A 21,383-nucleotide genomic window follows, 5' to 3' on the forward strand; every position below is an offset into this window, starting at 1 on the left:
ACCAGGGGGCCTAGTGTAGGGGCCAGCTATCTCTACTGTCCACTAGGACTCTTTCAAGTCTTTTCAACACGTAATCCACTTTTGAGAAGTAGTATGCTAGGAGATGGTGAGTAACAAGTAAAAACTAGGGATTATGGAAATATGGGGACATGGGAGAATGGTGAACTGCCACCTGAGCTCAGTGCCACTTCCACCCAAGAGGAACCTCTGGGCATTTACAGATTAGAATGATGCTCCTTCTGATCCTTTGCATTGGACCGCAGTTCTCAGTTATGGGTTTGGAGGAAACTCACTTCAGGATCATCTTTCTCTGTATGATAATAGAGATGATATAGAATAGTGGTAAGGATCAGGGAATGCCAACAGGACTCAAATCCTGCTTCTATCACTGTCTGATTAGTATATGATCTTGAGCAAGTCAATTAACCATCTTGAACCTCTGGGTGTTCATCTGCAGAGAGAGAAGGCATTACCCTTCTTCTAGGCCCAGGCGTCAGTGAAAAACAAGAGATAAGATATGTAAGGCACTCAGTAGATTATAAAGCACAGAGTAAATTTGGCTAAGTGGTAGCTATTATAGTAGTAGAGTCTAACTGATAAGGAGCCTTTGTTTCATTCTTAGGTGGTGTTTCTGAGATGAAAGACATAAAACCTTTTCTTTCAGGTAAGTACTCAACTCCTCCCTGCTGGAGTAGCCAGAGTTCAGCACTCAGTCACGGAATTTGCTTAGTGCCGCCCTGTACCGTGCTCCACCCACAAAGCCAGCAAAGGGAGACCTGTGCACCGCTTCCGCGGTGAACTGAAGCTCGGCGAGAAGCTGCCTGCAATTTTGGATTGCCAAGAAAGTTTTCGGTGTGAAAGTCAGGTTGATTTCTCCCAGCTGACCGCAGACTCGATGTGCTGCAAAGGCAGGAGGAGAACAAAGCATATCCTTGAGCTTGAGGTTCGCTGGGGAAAGTCTTGCCGACACCATTGAGAGATTCGGTCACACTTAGGACTGACGCCGAGGTTCTTAGAGGGCACCAAGAGGAAAGCTCTCCTTACCGATTCGAGGCAGACAGGTAAGTTGTTTAATTTTGAAGTGTTTAAAACAAAAAACCAAAGATCCTCTCTCAAAAGCTAACGGTGAGAGAATGCTTCTCATCGCTAAGCTTTCAAGGGGGACATAGGCAGAGTCCAAAAGAGACTGGGTTTGCTGATTGCATTATTATGGACATTTCATTGAAAGGAATCATGGTTTCAGTATTCTGTTTCTCCTGACACTTGCCCTCTCCTTTTCCATGAGAGCCTAAACTATCAAAAGGATCTTGTTTGTTCTCTGGGGATTGAACTCAACAGCTCCATTGCTCCTCTCCTAAATATCCGAGCTTGTCTCGTGAAGATCAGCTGAGCTCTGCTGGAGTCGTTTTTGGAGAAAAGTTTGTACTTTCCACCATGGTCTGGAACTAAACTCTCTCTGTCCTTCAGACCAAATGACTGTTGTGTGGGAGGGAACGTTCATTCACAGAATGAAATCCTTCTGCCCAGTTATCTGTGAGCTTGCCTTTAAGGAATTTGAAAAGGATTAATAGTGCTACGACACATGTGTGAGTGAGCATGTTGTTTGGAGAGGAGGTGGCTTTTCATTTTGTGAAACAAATCAGTGCCACTTAACTATTAGATTTGTCATTATAATTATAAAACCAGAACTTTGGAGAATGAATGGATTTTAGCTAGCTAGAGGAATGTGAGAAGATATTAGTAATATCATCCTGGTATTGAAATGGGAAACCCAAACCAAAAATAACCCCAATTTACTGCCATGAAGTCAATTCTGACTAATAGCAATCCTATAGGACAGCGTTGAACTGCCCCTGGGAGTCTCCCACATTGTAACTAAAAAAAAACTTTTCCAAGTCTTTCTTCACTATTAATTTGTACAATAATAATGGTAATTAAGGCTGTTATCTTTAATACATCTTCATATCTGTATATTAATTTTGTTTATGACACTTTTAACTCTAATGGGAAATATTGACATTTCCCAAAAATATAAAAGGAAGACTTGGAACTATTTTAAAACCTATCAGAATATTCATACAGAAGATTATTTATAGCACTATTTCATACAGAAGAACTTCACAATGGCAGAAATCAAATAGCAGAGAGATGAATTTCTCTGTGTGTTTTGAAGAACACATTGCAGTATATATTGTTCTTGCAAGTTCCAAGCGACTGAAAGAAAGCAAAATACCTTAAAGGTTGTTGGAAAACAATTTTTTTTCTGATCTGGTTAACTTTTTTTTAATAGGTTTATTAGGGGCTCATACAACTCTTATCACAATCCATACATACATCAGTTGTGTAAAGCACATTTGTACATTCATTGCCCTCATCATTCTCAAAACATTTGCTCTCTACCTAAGCCCCTGGCATCAGGTCCTCATTTTTTCTCTCCCTCCCCGCTCCCCCCTCCCCCCTGCCTCATGAACCCTTGATCATTTATAAATTATCATTTTGTCATATTTTTCCCTGTCCAATGTCTCCCTTCACCCCCTTTTCTGTTGTCCATCCCCCAGGGAGGAGGTCACATGTAGATCCTTGTAATTGGTTCCCCCTTTCCAACCCACCCTCCCTCCACCCTCTCAGTATCACCACTCACACCACTGACCCTGAAGGGATCATCTGCCCTGGATGCCCTGCATTTCCAGTTCCTGTTTGTACCAGTGTACATCCTCTGGTCTAGCCAGACTTGCAAGGTAGAATTCGTATCATGATAGTGGGGTAGGAGGAAGCATTTAGGAACTGGAGGAAAGTTGTATGTCTTATCATTGCTACATCTCACCCTGACTAGCTCATCTCCTCCCCAAAACCCTTCTGTAATGGGATATCCAGTGGCCTACAGATGGGCTTTAGGTCTCCACGCCACACTGCCCCCCTCATTCACTATGATATAATTTTTTGTTCTGATGATGCCTGATACCTGAGCCCTTTGACACCTCTTGATCACACAGGCTGGTGTGCTTCCTCCATGTTGCCTTTGGTGCTTCTGAGCTAGATGGCCACTTGTTTACCTTCAAGCCTTTAAGACCCCAGACACTATATCTTTTGATAGCCAGGCACCATCAGCTTTCTTCACCACATTTGCTTATGCACCCATTTGTTTTCAGCAATCGTATCAGGGAGGTTAGCACACAATTATATGAATTTTTGTTCTTTGATGCCTGATAACTGATCCCTTCGGCACCTTGTGATCACACAGGCTGGTGTATTTCTTCCATGTGGGCTTTGTTGCTTCTGAGCTAGATGGCCTCTTGTTTACCTTCAAGCCTTCAAGACCCCAGATGCTGTATCTTTTGATAGCCGGGCACCATCAGATTTCTTCACCACATTTGCTTATGCACAGCTTTGTCTTCAGCTGTTGTGTTGGGAAAGTGAGAATCACAGAATGACAATTTAATAGATGAAAGTATTCTTGCATTGAGGGAGTACTTGAGTGGAGGCCCAATGTCCTTCTGCAACCTTAATACTAAACCTATAAATACATGCACATAGATCTATTTCCCCATCCTCATATATAAATATATTTGTATATGTACATGCCTATATTTAGATCTCTATAAATGCCCTTTGCCTCCTAGCTGTATCCTCTATTGCCTTTGACTTTCCTCTTGTCCCACTACCATGCTCAGTCTTTATTTGGGTTTCAGTAATTCCTCTTGGTTACATTTCCCTTGACCATGCCCTACCAGGTCTCATACACCCTCCTCACCACTGATTTGGATCACTTGTTATTCCCTTGTCCCTGGGTCTATTAACACCACTACCTTTTCCCCCACCTCCCCCTCTCCCATGTCCCCCTAGAACTGTCGGTCCTGTTGTTTTCTCCTCCAGATTGTTCATCCAGCCTATCTTATTTAGACAGACCTGCGGAGATAATAACATGTGCAAAAACAAGACAGAGCAAAACCAAGCAACAATATACAACAAACCAATGACAACAAAACAAAACACAACAAGAAAGAAAAGCTTGTAGTTAGCTCAGGGACTGTTTGTTGGCCTTAGGAGTGTATTCCAGTCCAGTCTGTTGGGGCACCACGCCTGACCCCAAAGTCCACCTTCAGCATTCCCTGTGGGCCTCGCCGCTCCATTTCCTTGCTGTTCTGTTGCACCCCTTAGTGTTTTGCCTAGGTGTGGCGGGATCAGATCGGGCGCAATTCCCACACTGTGTCTCCAGTGTTGTCCCCTGTAGGGCTATGGGTCAGTGAGGGATTTCATGTCTCATAGTGGGGCCGGCCATGTGTTCCTCTCTGTGAACTGGCTGCTCTAATCGGGAACATCATCCTCAAGGCCTGGTGGGCCAGGATGTGTTCCACTCTCTCCTCTTCCCTCTTCATCTGCTCCCACATGCTCCAATCAGATATGTCCCTATCCTGGAGCTGCAGATTCAGTGCCATCCTTTGAAATAAATTCTTCTGGGGAGAGGGGGAAAAACAATATTAAAGTCCAGCAGAAACAAGGTGGAAGCATGTATGGTATGACTTGTTTTATTAAATATCGCAGTTTATTTGCTCTTTTTAAAAAAATAGAGTCATTTATCATACAATTCAATAGTTCAATCACATTAAGAAGAGTTGTACATTTTCCACAATTTTAGAACATTTCTCCCCCTCCTTCCCCCCCATGCCTTTAAAATTAGTTGAGTAATCACAATCAGTTCTGGTGTTTCCTCCTCCACTCTCACATTCATTGTTTCCTCCAGAAATCCCCTCTGACACCCTATCTACCACCCCCAACTCCAATATCCCCTAAAAACCCTTTCTCCAATTATTATCCTTATGATCCATTCCTGTGCTTCACAAACTGGGAATGTCCATAGAAACGAACAAACAAATGCAATTAAATGGTAAGGATAAAATAATAATTCTAAGATAAAAATACAAATAATGAGTGAGAAAGAAAAGACCACCATAAATATTTTAAAATCCAGGGAAGAGATTTTTGTCAGAGATCAAACGAGAGGGACTTTCCCCTAGAACAAATTCAGGTGGGGTCAATAGAGAGGCCAACTGACCAAGGGTCAAGGTTAATCCAGCATAATTACGATGAGAATGATCTCTGTCTGGTAGTAAGGAGGCTTGAGACCTTGCCTGTGGGTAGAGGGGAGCTGCTAGGGGCTTAATCTGACTAGATACTCTGCAGATGGGTCATGGGCTCCCACTGTCCTCCACAGGCTTCTATAAATCGGGCATTCATCATTTTAGTGTGATACTTTTCCCTCCGTCACATTTGACTTTTGTTATTGTCATCTTTGGATCACACAAGCTGCTGTGCTTCTTCCATGTGGACTTAGTTGACTCCTCGCTTAAAGACTGCTTGCTTAAATACAGCCTTTAAGACCCAGACACTATTCCAATTGATAGCTGGGCACCATCTGCTTTCTTCACCACACTTTGCTGGAGTACTCTTATCCTCAGAGATCATTGCATGGAGGTGAGTACCAAGCAGGCTGTGCTCTCAGAACTTGCTGTTCTTGGGTTGGTCTAGAGTTCAGTGGGGGCCCAGACTCCGTCTGCTTGTCCATGGGATACGCATGACTCAGGTTTATTTTGGCAGTGGTACTATAGCAAAATCAAAATCCCTCAAGACCAAGGTCATCAGGAACAGTGACAAACCAACCAGAAAACAACCTAAAGGCAGGAAAGCAAAACCTCATAGAACCAAAAGAGAATGTCCTCCGTCATCCCCCTGGGGTGTAAGGCAGTCACACTGAGCACACCATCAATTTCCCCAAAGGCACTGCACTGTGGGTGTGTGCAGTTCCACCTTGAGCCACACCCCACATCTCTGTTGTGGCTGCTAACTTCTGGGCAGATGGTGTGTTTCAGGGCTAGGAAACAAACAATTAAATTGAAAGTAAAAAAGTAAAGTTCTAGAAGTCCTAGTGTCAGCCAGACACCGAGGTAGGGACGGGGAGCCACCCAGAAACACAGGAATGTTCGGGTCTAGTTCCTCTGGTGGGAAAGAATTTTGTGGTTTTCTTTCTCAAAAGAACATAGGGGAAAATCTAATATGCTCTTGAAGCCCCAGAGGGATCAAGTGTGGTTCTGCCTTACCAGGGCCGAGCTTTTTGAGTTAGCTGTGCCCTGGCAGGGAGGGGAGGAGAGGGCACTGGTAAGGGCCGAGGCTATGAAGGATCTGTCCTTCGGCCACCAGGGCTCGCAGTGATCCGTGAGGACGCTGGACCGTGGGCTCGGCTTGGAGATGATCTGCCTTGGGGTGTTCCCGCGCTGGCCTGGCGGGCAGGTCACAGAACAAGGGGAGAAGGGAGGAGGCTGGCACTGGCAGCCCCTCTGACCCTGCAGAGGTAGGGGATACCTTCTGCTAAGTTCTCCGTGGGGGAAATCCGGAGAGGGCGGTGTAAACTAATGCTGGAGTGCCGAGAGGCTCAATCCCACGTCAGTTCCCAGAATTGGCCGCCTCACCGGTGGGTATCTGGGCCACGCAAGGGAAGTTCTGGGCAGAGGACCCATCTTGCGCCATCTCCCCACAACTCCTCACCAACTCTGTATGGGACAAGAAAGCCTCGTCTTTCTCCCATGAGAAGTGAAGGTTGTTAAAATTTTCATGTGATGCCTTATGTATTGTGCACCTACTTTTTTGAAATCAGGTATATTCAATGTGTGTGTAAGATGCTGTCTACTTGTATCCAATATTGCCATTCCTGTCTGCAATTGGGGCAATCTAAATCTAGCCTTTTTCATAATCTATTCTTCTTCTTCTTTTTAACTTTTGTTGTAGTTCCGGTGAAAGTCCCCTTCAATCATGTATCCATGTTTGCTTGGTAACGTTAGTTGCTGTCCCTTCAAACTAACAGCAGTTTCCTCCCTGGGTTCCCCATAGTCATTCATCTGCCTTCCCTTCCCCTTCTTGCTTCTGAGCTTTGTTTTGGGGGAAATGCTGCCCTTTTGGTCTCTATTGCTCAATTTATAGGTCAATCTGTTTGGGCTGATCTTGGGGGTAGGTACATTTCCCGCTTTGAAGGCTATCAAAGGGCCGTAGTTTGGGGAGTGAGTGTATTGGTCTGCCAGTGTATTGGACCAGTAAGTATGGTCTTTTACTCTGTCCAGGACCCTTCTCTTATGATTCTGACCAGCCTGGTAGGTGGCAGTAACTGGGCACTGCCTAGTTCTTCTGGTCACAGACTGGTAGTTTGTGGGGTCCTTTAGTCCTTTGGACTGATGTTAACTTGAGGTTTTTATTCCCTTTTCCCGTCTTTGATCCAGATGGGCCAAGATCAATAATTGTATCTTAGATGGCCATTTGTAAGCTTTTAAGACCCCATTCATTACTCACCATAACAGGATGCAGAACATTATCTTAATTTTTATAAGTTGTCATTGTATTGGGAGCTATTCCAGATACTATAAAGACCCATAATTCAGTCACATCAAGCAGTGCTGTTCAATGGCTACCACAGTCCATTTCAAAACATTTTTTCTTCTTGAATTCCTTGATACCAGCTCCCCTTTATCCCCTCCCCCCCCCTACCCCAGGAACCCTTTTTTTCCTTCCCCTATAATGGTTAGTTTGAAGTGGTTTCTTTGGTTTGTTCATTTGTTTTGCCAAATCTTACACAGTCCAATATATCCATTCACGTACAGTTCTGTTGTTCGATCCCATCCAGTGGGGTTCTGCAGCCATCAATGCTATCTGCTCTCTGTTCCCCCTTCCTTCCCCACCCCTCTCTTCCCCTCCCTCGGAGAACCAATACTCCTGTTACTGTTTCTGAAGGGTTATCTAGCTAATGATCTTAAATATACAGACGAACATAGAAAATCTAACATGAGTAATGAGGTAAAACAAATAAAAACCATGATAGCAAGGGGAGGAAATATTAAAGAACTAGAGGATGGTTATATTGTTCATTAGTACTCTACTGCCCCCCAGATTTATCATCCCTTCCCTGTGGCCCTGCTGAAAGGGACTGTCCAATTATCATGCAGGTGGGTTTTGGGCCTCCACTACATACACACCCCTTCACCCTGATTTTGTTGCTTGTTTTTGAACTTCTGATGCCTCTTCCCATGGACACCTCATGATCACACAGGCTGGTGTGCTGCCTCCATATGGGCTTGTTGCTTCCCTGTAGAACATTATCTTAGTGCATGATGTTTTGACAATTTACCCAGATGTCCCCTGTGGCTTTGGCCCTACACTTCTAAACTCAGTAACTCAGTACTTCAAGGTGTTTGATTATGTCTAAGAAGTTTTTATAACGTCACCCCTGTATGTTCTACTGTATACATGGATATAAAAGAGTAAGTCAAAAGGCATTGACTTACTCAATACTTTTGAGTGATTTATATGCCAAATCATATAACCATGTATTAAACAAAAGTATCAAAATGTGGAGCTCTTGTTTCTTGACCCATCCTCATTTAGGTCTGTGTGCTTCTAAAGACAGTGTTCCCATCTCCCTAATCCTTCTCCCAATGAATTCTGTGCTGTTTCTATGGGTACCATGTCAAAACAGCAGGGTGACATCCTGAAGGTACTCAAAGTGTGTTCCTTTTAAATGTTTGCATTTGGGGAGCAAGAGAAGTCTGGAAGGGCAAGATCAGGACTCTGGGTAGATGAGGTAACAGAATTCTCGGAGGACAGACCTTGAGGCCCGTGGAGAATGAGCTGGTTCGTTGTTACAATGGGACATTCCTCAGTGCTACTTTCCTAGCCTTCTCCTCACCAGGCACTTCTACTTCATGGGAAGTCCCCGTGATTGTCGTGTGTTCTAAGAGGAAAAATCCAGCAAGATAACCCCTGTGGGGAAGCCCATATCAGTTGCCATGACCCTCTGAGCTGACTTCTGCCTTGAATTTTCTTAATCATTTTATTGGGGGGCTCATACAACTCTTATCACAATCCATACATCGTGTCAAGCACATTTGTACATCTGCTGCCGTCATCATTCTCAAAACATTTGCTTTCTGCTTGAGCCCCCGGTATCAGCGCCTCTTTTTTTTCTGTCTTGAATTTAACTGGCCACGCAGATCCCCTTGGAAGCCATTGTTCTGACTGGAGCTCTTTTTCGTAGGTGCCCTACTGCCTGCTGTCAGATGCCACTGAGTGGGGTCTAACTCAAAGCAGTCCCGTGCCTAAAGAACTAAGAGGGCGCATCACTGCGTGAACGCGTCTGCAGTCGTCTCTGACCCCAGAGACGCTTTCAACAGTCTTGTTTGGAATAAGCCCGTGCATTCATGAACTCCGGCCCTCGGAGCAGTGCTGTTGGATTCCCTTGTATGTGATACGGTGTTTCTGAATACCCGGCTCCGTTATTCTTCATGGGACATTTCCGAGCTCTTCTTTTACATTTACAGGGTTAATTATTTAAGTTAAAAACAATTCCGATGACTGATTGCATTGGATTTGTAGCTTGACTTAGGTTTGTTTCTTCATCATGTTGCACTTTCCTATCTAGGAACGCAATACTTCTTTATTTACTCAGGTCTTCATCGGCGCCACTCAGTGGAATGCCATCGCTTTGTCTACGCATAGGCTTTGTATGTTTGTTATTATATTTATTCCTAGATGTTTTCAATGACAGGTTTCCCCCATTTTCTTTCCCTTGTCAGTATCAAGGAAAGTCACTGACAATTGTGAATTTATTTTGTAACTAGACACCTAACTGAAATGTTATTATTTCTAATAAATTATAGACTCGTGGACTAATTCCGAGACTGGAAAGATCAGTAAAAAGTGCCTTTTTTAGCCACCTCATTCAGAGATAAGGGAAGATTGAGGGTAGGCTTACCGGACCTGGAGTGAAATTTTAGACTTCATGAATCTCGCTCCACTCATTGAGCTTTCCAGAATGTATCATTGTTGAAAGTGGGTGAGAGAAGGAGAGGGCAGGCTGCCTTAAGGCGGGCCTTTCACTTTGTTATCTTGATGTGGCCACCACCAAGTCAAGATTGACACATGCAGAATGTTTGTTTAAAGCTAGCCCTAGGGAATCTATTCACTCGTTTCTTTTGGAAACAGAGTCGTTTATGTAAGTACCTATGTGCATACCATGTAGTTGCCTGCTACTTGCCAACTCCGCCTAGAACACTGAACTACAGCTCCCAGAATGCCACACAGAGAATTGAATGTTCTCATGAGGTATAATATTTGATACAGTATTCTGATAAGCCATCCTTCTCTGTGCCAGGAATATTTCTTTTCAAATCACTCTGATAAATATTATATCAAGAAAACCTCAGGGACAAGGGAATAGCAAGTGATCCAAATCGGTGGTGAGGACGGTGTAAAAGGCCTGATATGATCAAGGGTAATGTAATCCAAATAAGATTGAGCGTGATAGTGGGACAAGAGGAAAGTAAAAGGAAATAGAGGAAAGAGCTAGGAGGCAAAGGGTATTTATAGAGGTCTAAATACAGGCATGTACATATGTAAATATATATCCGAGGGTGGGAAAATAGATTTATGTGCATATATTTATAGGTTTAGTATTGAGGTAGCAGATGGACATTGGGCCTCCACTCAAGTACTCCCTCAATGGAAGAATATTTTCTTCTATTAAACAGTCATTCCATGATGCTCACCTGCCCAACACGATCGCTGAATACAAAGTGGGTACATAAGCAAATGTGGTCAAGAAAGCAGATGGTGCCCGACTATCAATAGAAGTAGCATCTGGGGTCTTAAAGACTTGAAGGTAAACAAGTGGCCATCTAGCTCAGAAGCAACAAAGCCCACATGGAAGAAACACACCATCCTGTGTGATCACGAGGTGTCGAAGGGATGCGGTATCATAGCATTGTGAATGAGAGTGAGTGCAGAGTGGGGACCCGAAGCCCATTTGTAGGCAACTGGACATCCCCTTATGGATGGGTCTCGGGGAGGAGATAAGCCAGTCAGGGTGCAGTGTAGCAATGGCGAAACATACAACTTTCCTCTATTTCCTAAATGTTTCCTCCCCACCCACTATTATGATCCCAATTCTACCTTACAAATCTGGCTACACCAGAGAATGTACACTGGTACAGATAGGAACTAGAAACACAGGGAATCCAGGACGGATGATCCCTTCAGGACCAGTGGTGAGAGTGGCAGTACAGGGAGGGTGAGGTAGAGAGGGGGAACCGATTATAAGGATCTACATATAACCTCCTCCCTGGGGGACGGACAACAGAGAAGTGGTGAGGGGAGATGTTGGGCAGTGTAAGATATGACAAAGTAATAATTTATAAATTATCAAGGGTTCATGAAGGAGGGGGAGCGGGGAGTTGAGAGGGAAAAGTGAGCTGATGTCAGCGGCCTTTGTGGAGAGCCAATGTTTTGAGAATGATGAGGGCAATGAATGTACAAATGTGCTTTATACAATTGATGTATGTATGGATTGTGATAAGAGTTGTATGAGCCCCCAATAAAATGATATTTTTTTTAAAAAGGAAAGAACTTTCTCCCAGACAAAGGGTGAGATTATGATAAATGTTTTCAATATTTTCTGTTTGATAAAAAAGGGTCATTTCTTCACTCAAGATTAGAGCTTCTCTTAGATTATAGTTTAATTTCATGCTTCGCATTTTAGAGAGGAACTCTGAGCCCCAGTTTGTACTTCAATCTTATCAGCACTTCTATAAATAATTTCTTAGGCAGAGTATTCCTAGGGAATATTCCCATAGGTGGTGAAACTTATTAATTAATGTTGATTCTTGCTAACTTGCTTTCAAGGATATGAGTGTACATTTGAAATCTGGCTACCCAACTCTGTTGACGCCTTCTTTTGATTGCTAAGGCCTTTCTATCAAGTACCACACAGTCTCTTGAGATCAATCAGGCATCTGGCCGTGAAGCACGTCTCAAAGAAGTCCATCAGGAGCTACTGAAGTTCAAGGAGCGTCACAGCTTCTTTTTAAGATTGGAGTTTCTGAGCAGCGGTGTCTATTGCCAGCACTGCATTTAACTGACTCTCACTCTTGCGTCAGATAGCATTTGTCAGGGTGGGCTCAACCAATTGGGCTAGCATCGTGGTTTGGATTTAACGGGCTATAACAGAAATATGTGTGCTGAATGTCAGGAGGACTCTTGGAAATCCTTGAGAAATGAACTAGGAAAAAGAAGTTTCTAAAAGGATCTAAGGTTGGATAACATTGGAGTGGAATTCATATGATAGAGTAAGAAACAAAGCTAAAATCTAAGATGTCATAGAACAATGCTGAGAGAGTAAAGTGCATAGTTCATTCTCTTTTTAAAAAAAATCATTTTCTTGGGGCTCATACAACTCTTATCACAATCCACCCATACATCCATCCATTGTGTAAAGCACCCTTCTACCTGTTTCCCTCATAATTCTAAAAACATTTGCTTTCTACTTGAACCCTTGGGATCAGCTCCTCATTTTTTCCTTCCCTCCCCCATGAACCCTTGATAATTTATAAATTATTATTATTTTGTCATCTCTTACACCGTCCGACGTCACCCTTCACCCACTTCTCCGCTGTCTGTCCCCCAGGCAAGAGGTAATATGTAGATTCTTATAATCGGTTTCCCCTTTCTACCCCACCTTCCCTCCACCCTCCCGGTATTGCCATTCTCACCACTGGTCCTGAGGGGTTCATCTGCCCTGGATTCTCCATGTTTTCAGTTTCTATCTGTACCAATATACATCTTCTGGTCCTGCTGGATTTGTAAGGTAGAATTTGGATCATGATAGTAGGGGGAGGAAGCATTCAAGAACTAGAGGAAAATTGTATGTTTCATCATTGCTACACTGCACCCTGACTGGCTCATCTCCTACCAGCGGTCCTTCTGCAAGGGGATGTCCAATTGTCCACAGATGGGCCATGGGTCCCCACTCCACACTCCCCCTCTTTCACAATGATATGATTTATTTTCTTTGATGCCTGATACCTGATCCCTTCTATGCCTCGTGATCTCACAGGCTGATGTGCTTCTTCCATGTGGGCTTTATTGTTTCTCAGTTAGATGGCCACTTGTTTATCGTTAAGCCTATAGGACCCCAGATGCTATCTCTTTTGATAGCCGGGCACAATCAGCTTTCATCACCACATTTGCTTATGCACCCACTTCGTCTTCAGTGAGCATATGGGGAAGGTGAGCACACAATGATCTGATTTTTAAAAGAAATAAAAATTGCTTTATTTGCAGATGATGTAATTCTATACATAGAAAACCCTAAAGATTAAATTCAATAACTGCTCAAACTAATTGAAAAATGTTACAGTGTAGCAAGTTATAGGATCAACATAAAGAAATCAGTTGTATTCTTATATATTAAGGATCATGATACTGAAAATAATATCAAAAGAACAATGGAATTTATAATAACTACACAAAAGATAAAATAGTTAACAATAAATCTTGCCAGAGAAACAAAAGATTTGTACAAAGAAAATGATAAAATACTCCTTCAAGAAATGGAAAGGAATTTACACAAATGGAACAAGTTACCATGTTCCTGGATGGGCAGACTAAGTACTGTGGAAATGTCAATATTACCAAAATTGTAAATTCAATGCAATTCCAATCCAAATCTCATCACAACTTTTCAAAGAAATGGGAAAAAACTAATTACCAATGTTATGTGGCAAGGAAACAAAGCTAGCATGGATAAAACACTGTTTAAAAATAAAAACAAAATAGGAGCTCTTTCACTCCCTGACCTTAAAATCTACTATATAGCCACAGTAATCAAAACACCTGTTACTGGTACAGCGATGGCTACAAAGACCAATGGATTAGAGTAGAAAACCCAGAAACACAACCAACTACTTATAGACACCTAATTTTTTATAAAGAACTAAAACACATTAAATGGGCAAGAGACAGCTTTTTCAACAAATGGCTTCAATGAAAAAATACAGACAAACTTAAGGACCCTAATACATAAACACACTATTGAACATAGGAAAAATATTCACACTATAAAAGACAAAGAACTAGGACCCACTAAAAATAAGACATTTAAGTGCATAGCTCATTCTGTTGGCTGCTGCCCATGTACAGGTAGATGGATCCTTCCGATGTTAGGACTGAGCATAGCGCCCGAGGCAGAGCACCTAGTCCAGTGGCCACACCGAGTCTCACCTGATGGACGGGGAGAATGGGTGAAGGGCACTGTTTAAAATAATGTGCTGTGCGTGCTGGGTCCTTGTCCCTCTCAGCCATGTGCTCACCAGCTAGGAAGAGAGAAAGAATTTAGGCAGGCCCTCTGGTTGGAGCCTGCACCCCTCCAGGGGTTATAGAAGTCAGAAGAAATTGTTTGAACAAAGGAACTTATAAACAGCACTGTCTGATAATGAGAGACAATGATTTCTTCACCAGAGGTCTTTAAGGAAGACTGTCTGTGTGGCCAAACACAGGAAATGACTGCTCTGGTTACAGAGATGGTCTTGATATCTCTCAGTGCCTTTCCGACTGGAAATCTTCCAGTTTCCAAGATCAGAGTGACCCCGGGAAGTCATCCAAGATCCAGGATGACTCCCAGCCCAGAAATCCCTGGTGCAAATGGAAGGTAATTCTGAAAGAAGTGATTATTTTCACTTAGACTTCAATTACTTTAGGCAGGTGCCACTTGATCCCTCTGTGGGCTCTCTTAAACACAGGCAAGCCCTGTGTGGTACGAGGGTGTCTTCGCTAGCACAGTAAGCCACAGCCGTTTGCTTTTGAAGTCCCCTCAGGACAGGGAGTCTCCCAGTGGAGTGGCTTCACTTCCTGCTGCTTGTTCATCTAGTGGATTAGAAATGTTCTTCCTTGTGTTGTGAAGTAGCATGGTGGACCAAAGACCCCAGCAGAGAGGTGACATGTGTGGCCCAGAAGATCCCTCATCACTTGGGATTTTAGACACAGAGCTCTCCGTTGTCAACATCTAATGGACTAGGGAAGCTCAGGAGGATGTGCCTTTGAATTGGTCTCAGGTGACTGAGGCACAGATTCCAGAGCTGATGTTAAATATCATCAGATAACGTAGTTATATTCTTCATAGCAGTTGTCTACCTGGAGTTGCCAGGAGGAGATACCATATCAGAGAAGAAAATGGATTTTTCCCCCCAGAAAGCTTTTCCTTGGGAAATTATTCTTAATAAGCTTACCTACTGCTTGTCTTCATTCTTCATTTAACTTCATAGTACTTACCAACCCCCTGCTTAGTCCCCTAAGTTAGGACTGTGGAACATACAGAAATAAATTAGGCGTGGTTCTGCTTACCAGTAGATGAGGAAACACACACACACACAAAGGAGGTACCAAAAAACAGATTTTCCCCCAAAGCTAAACATTTTTTTTTCATAAAACAACCTTATCACCTTCAAAGCACTCTCAATTACACTTAATATATTTGTCAAATCTGAAATTTCATTCTTGGAAACATTTTTCTAACTCATCTGTTTGGATGGCTGACAGCACCTCCCTCGTTTTTTTCTTCACTTCTTCTAAGTCATCAAATTGTTGTCCTTTCATGTCCCTCTGCATTCACAGAAACAAAAAGAAGTCGCACAGAGCGAGGTCAGATGAGTCAGGTGCATGGGGCAAGAAACACATGCTGTTTTTTGCCCAAAACTGGTACACTGAGATGGCTGTGTGAGCAGGTGCATTGTCGTATTGGAAAAACCAATCCCCGTGCTGCCACAAATCAGCCCTTTTTTGTTACACACTGTTATGCAATATTTTCAGAAGCTCTAAATAGAAAAACTTGATTAACAGTCTGACCTGGTGGAATGAATTCCAAATGTACTAAAAGTTGACATTTTCATGTGTTCACGAAGTTGCCGGACGTCCAGAATGAGGTTTGCCATCAATCGGCATTTCACCTGTTTTGAAATGAGAAAACCACTTGTACACTTGAATTCCTCCAGAGTATTGTCCTTATAAGCTGTGTTCAGTATCACAACAGTTTCTGTGGTACTTTTCCCAAGCAGGACACAAAATTTCACAGCCGCATGCTGTTCTCTTAAATCAGCCATCACATAAAATGAGGTTTGATCAAAATGACCTTTACAACAAAATGCACTGTGACCAGAGAGAACCTTCCCAGGTGACACCACTGGGTGCACTGACTCAGGGTGGGTAGCTTGATGCTCACCCAGAGGGAGAAATGCGCACTACACAAATCTCTGCACGGTGGGGGTTTTCTTTCCTTTTTTCCATTTCCTATCAATAACCCAAGGAAAACATACATTTAGGAGGATCGTACCAACAGAGTGGGGTCAGAGAAAGATTGCTTCTGTCTGAAGGGGCTGGACTTTTTCATGGAGAATTCCTTGGGAGGGGCTGGCTTTGGAAAGATTTTTCCTAAGGGACATGTGAGCAGTAGAACAGAAGATTGGGTCACGTATAGGGGATCATGTGGGCCCAGAAGGGCTGAGTACTGGAAGAGAAGGGGGAAAGAAAAGTAGTCTGGGTACAAACTGGAGCATCTTGACTACGTGGGAGATGATATGCAGACTCTTCTTCAGCAGCCTGTGGAAAACCGCTGAAGCTTTCTGAGCCAGTAAGACATCACCAGTGTTACGCTTTAGGGCAGGTGTCCTCAAACTACTGCCCGCGGGCCACATGCAGCCCGCCGAGGACATTTATCCGGCCCGCCGGGTGTTTTTGCCCCATTTGTTTTTTTTACTTCAAAATAAGATATGTGAAGTGTGCATAGGAATTTGTTCATAGTTTATTTTAAACTACAGTCCATCCCTCCAACGGGTCTGAGGGACCGTGAACTGGCCCCCTGTTTAAAAAGTTTGAGGGCCCCCTGCTTTAGGGTCTGAATAAATACATTATAAAGATTGGAAATCAGTAACAGGATATTGAATAACGGAGCAACATATGAAAATATGAGCTGATACTGCAGGGTTAGTAAAGAAACAATAGCTGCAAGAGACTCCGGTTAGAATATATGGAGCTTGGCAGGGGATCCGAGGAGCGCCGTTGGTTTCCCAGAGCCTGGACCAGGTAGAAGGAGGAAGCTGTAGGTCTAGTCACCTAAATGCCTTCACAGGCTGAAGAAAGACATCTAAGGTACACAGAAAGCTTTAGCCAAACAAGGCTCCAGGAAGTACCGGAATCCCAATGGAAACGTTTCAGTTCAAGCTGAGCTGAGGAAGCCCTGGAAGCACTCACTATTCTAAACCAAGAAATTTCAAAGACAGCAGCCTGGCGGCTAACTGACTGGAAGAGAACCGTATTTGTACCCATCCCAAAGAAAAATGACCCCACAGAATGCAGAAAGTATCTAACAGTATCAATAGTTCATGCTTCTAAAAGTTCAACAATGGCTTGAGCAGTACCTTGTCAAGTGGCTGCCAGAAATTCAAGTCAGATTCAGAAGAAGACATGGAACAAGAGAGATCATTGCTGACATCAGATGGATCTTAGCTCAAAGCAGGGCATACCAGGAAGATGTTTACTTGCGTTTCATTGGTTATGCAGAGGTATTCACCTGTGCGTATCATGAAATGGTGAAAAGTACGTTTTAGTAATGTGCACGCAGAGAGTGACAGAATCAAGAGGACCTGTAGAATAGATCATGAGGCAGTTGTTTGACCAGCACAAGGACAAGGAGACAGGGCATGATTTCAAATCAGGAGAGGTGTGTGTCAGTGTGTGTCCTCTCCCCATACTTATTTTATCTTATGCTGGGCAAGCAATCTGGGAAGTGGATGATATGAAGAAAAGCAGCATGTGGATCAGAGGAAGACTTATTAACCACTGTGGGATTATAAAGAGACTTTTCCCCAGCTTTGTCTCCCCCAAAGACATTCCAAACACGAGAGGCTATTTGCCAGCACATGGTGGGAGGTCAGATGCTTAGAGACATCCTCCCTGAAGGCAGTTGCCAGACAACTGACTGGTCCCACCACAGGTAGGCCCACTCCCTGCTCTTAAGGACAATGGGCTACTCCTCCCTAAAGGCTTGCAGCCATGTTTGGTCCCTGTTGGTGGGGTTTTCACCCTACTGATAATAGTTTCAATTGTGAGCCAGAGAACAGGTCAAACCTGCTCAGTGACATCCAAAGTTAGGTTGCCATCATGAATCTAGGGTCTGCCCATCTTGTCACATGTATACCCTTATTCCCTCCTCTTCCAATAGCGTATGAACTCCTAGATCACCTCCTCCCATTACTGTATTACCTATAGCACAACCCCTTCCTGTGACATATGTCTTTACCTGTAATTAGGGGGCTTGCACGCCCCCCAAAGGTATTTAAGCCTTGGTTAGCAATAAAGATTCTCCTTGGCCTCTCTGTCGGCTCTCTGTCGGCTCGCCCTTCTTCTCCCCAGTTCTCACTCCCCTGCTCCCTTTCCCCTTGTCCGCCTTCCCCTCCCCCTCTCTCCTGCCCTCTGCCCTCTGACTCTCTCCACATGGACCACCAATCAGAGCTGAGGTGAGCAGCTACCATGAAATGTGTGTGACTCCATTATTTCAATCTCTGCTCTCTCTCATGCTCTCTATGACTTTATTATAATCTTTATATATCTCAACCGTACAATTGCGCTTATCGAACCCGTGATTAGTTGGGGGGGGCTGACCTTTCCCCCACAAACCACCTGCGATGTGCAGGTATCACAACCTGGCTTGCTGAGAGTGAGGAGGACTTGAAGCACTGCTGATGGAGAGGAAGGATTGTGATCTCCAGTATGCAAACAACTCAATGTAAAGAAAATAAAAATGGTCACAACTGCACGAATACATCACATCATGATAAATGGAGAAAAGATTGAAGTTGTCAAGGATTTCCTCTTGCTTGGACCCACAGTCAATGCTCATCGAACAGCAGTCAAGAAATCAAAGGATGCAGTGCACTGGGTAAATCTGTGCTTAAGCTCTCTATACCATGCTGAAGTGCAAGGCCGCTGCTGGCCCAAGCCGTGAGTATTTCCTCTTGCCTCCTATGTATGTGAAACATGAACGTTGAATAAGGGAGGCTGATGAAAAGTCGATGTGTCTGAATTATGGTGCTGGCAAAGAATATTGGAAAGAGCATGGATTTCCAAAAGAACAAACAAGTCTGTCTTGGAGGTTCCACCAGAATATCCCTTAAAAGCAAGGCTGGGAGGCTTCATCTCACATACTTTGGACGTGTTATCAGGAGAGACCAGTCCCTGGGAAAGGACAGCATGCTTGGTCAAGTGGAAGGTCAGTGAAAAAGAGGCAGAGCCTCACGGAGATGGATTCACACAGTGCTGCTCACACAGTGGCTGGAAAAATGGCTCAAATATAACAGTAGTGAGGCTGGTCGGTCAGTGTTTCCTTGCGTTGTACATAGGGTTGGCACAAGTCTGAACCATTTCAGTGGCCCCTAACAACACCAACCCAGTGTCTTTATAAATCTGATCTTTGAACATTCATGCGAGACCATCTGAGGATGACAACATCCCCAAATCACATGCTGCAACCTTGTATGTAATACATATCACTCATGATAAAATTCACCCCCAAAAAGATGGTTTAAAGTCCGTTTTAGTAATATGCATGCAGAGAGTGCCACAGAATCGAGTGAGTGTGCTTTAAGGTCTTAATAAATACATTATCAGGTGGAATCCGTCATTTGCCAGGCCCCTGGCTGGCTGCTAAGTGCCTTGTAGTCATTACATATTGCAAGCTGTGCTGCTTCTGTGGACTTGGCCGAAGTCCTCGCTCAAAACTGCAGGGATTGGAGCGAATCCAGAACTTCAGGCCACCTAACCTTGGCTCTCCTTGCTCAGCAGCAGTAGGGAGCACAGCATCCTGAGGGAGTGCAGGCAATGGGAAATACGACTGCTAAGATTGGCTCGGGCTGTAAACAGATACTGTGCGACCCTGCTAACGGACAGGCTGGTGGATCCAGTTTACCTCGTGGTGCTGTGGAAGAAAGACCTCGCGGTCGACTTCTGAGAAGTCAGCCATTGAGAATCCCGGGGAACATAGTTGTGCGCTCACACACACAGGGCCACATGCGTCAGAATCAACTCAGTGGCAACTGGTACTGGTCACATGTGTTCCGAAAACACATGCTCTATTGACAGAAGAAACAGACTCTAGCTTGAGGTACAGAGCTTATTGCCCATAACCAGAAGTGAATCTTGCTTGGCCTGCATAGTATTTGATTTTTTTTATATTTAATTTTTAATTGCATACTTTTATATTAACCAGGCCTTCACCAATTTCTGAAAACACCCAGGACACCTGACTGCTGTTAACACGCTGCCTCCTAAAAGCTGTATGATGCAACTCTGCCCAGATGACTGACTAAAAATTCCCTCACAGTGCGGTCACCTCGGGTGCCCGGAAAGCAGAACTGAAAAAATATCGCCATACAGAGTCAGGTTAATGGTACAATATGATGCTTGGTCACTTGACCTCCCTCTTGATCCAACCTGAATTTGCTGTAGGGGCAAATATCCCTCGACTGCTCCACAGCAGAATTCCCTTCTCTGACTTGTAAAATAATGTTGTTCTTTCTTACTCTTCATCTTTATCTTATTATTATTTCCCTCTTTCTGTTTCATTTTGGGTTTGTTTTTATTGTTTCTGTTAGGTTTCCCTACTTAGGAAGCCCAGGAGTGGACGCACAGAGACGATAACTGGTGCAATGGTTTCTGGGGAACAGGGGCAGGGAGGGTGAGGGGAACTGAGGAGCAATCAATGAATGCGGGAGCGGGCAGGGAACATTAGAACTGATTGTGATGATGTATATGTAACTCTTTTAAAAAGTGATTTACTGTGGAAGTGTATGATAGGTGAATATTCTATCAAGAAAACTACTAAAAAGGAAAAAAAACCAGGCTTGACCTATGTTCCCATGTGAAGGAGACAGAGTTTCTGCTTAGGGACGTTGAGTTTATGTTAATGGTGGTGGAACAATTTGGAGAGGGACATTAGTAATGGTTGTACAGCATGAAGGGTGTAATCACTTCCATGGAATTATACACATAGAAGATGAATTATAGAATGTTGTGTTATGTATATTTTTGCCAAAATTTAAAAAATAATGATTTGAATAACAATGAGTACAAGGAAAAAGAAAATGTTCTCAAATTAATTGCGGTAGGGGTGGGAAGGGAAGGGATAAGAAGAGGAGCTGATACCAAGGACTCAAGTAGAAAGCAAATGTGTTGAGATTGATGATGCAACAAATGTATGCATGTGCTCTACACAATGGATGGATGGATGGATTGTGATAAGAGTTGTACAAGCCCCCAGTAAAATGATTAGAAAATAATAATTGCAGTAAAGATTGTACAAATCTTTTTTTTCCATCAGTATCATAATTGAAAGGCATTGATTCTCCTCAATTACCTTGTTTGTTGTCTGGCCTTCCCATGACTGAATCAGGTACAACTTGTCCTTGGTGGGACATCCTCCTTTTGACGCTCTACGAGGTCTTCTGGAGCAGATCTGGCCAAGGCAA

At 43.5% G+C, this 21,383-nt stretch overlaps 1 protein-coding gene across 1 annotated transcript in view; it reads left to right on the forward strand.

Moving 5' to 3' along the window:
- The first annotated feature begins 700 nt into the window (after positions 1-700).
- LOC142457864 (phospholipid-transporting ATPase FetA-like) overlaps positions 701-21,383 on the forward strand; it is an 85,304-nt gene continuing 64,621 nt past the window's right edge. The window contains exon 1 of the mRNA XM_075558963.1: positions 701-1,061. The gene's annotated coding sequence lies outside the window, so the exon portion shown is untranslated. The remainder of the gene's footprint in view (positions 1,062-21,383) is intronic.

This window comes from Tenrec ecaudatus, chromosome 10, assembly GCF_050624435.1.
Source record: "Tenrec ecaudatus isolate mTenEca1 chromosome 10, mTenEca1.hap1, whole genome shotgun sequence".
In the NCBI taxonomy this organism is placed as follows: Eukaryota; Metazoa; Chordata; class Mammalia; order Afrosoricida; family Tenrecidae; genus Tenrec; species Tenrec ecaudatus.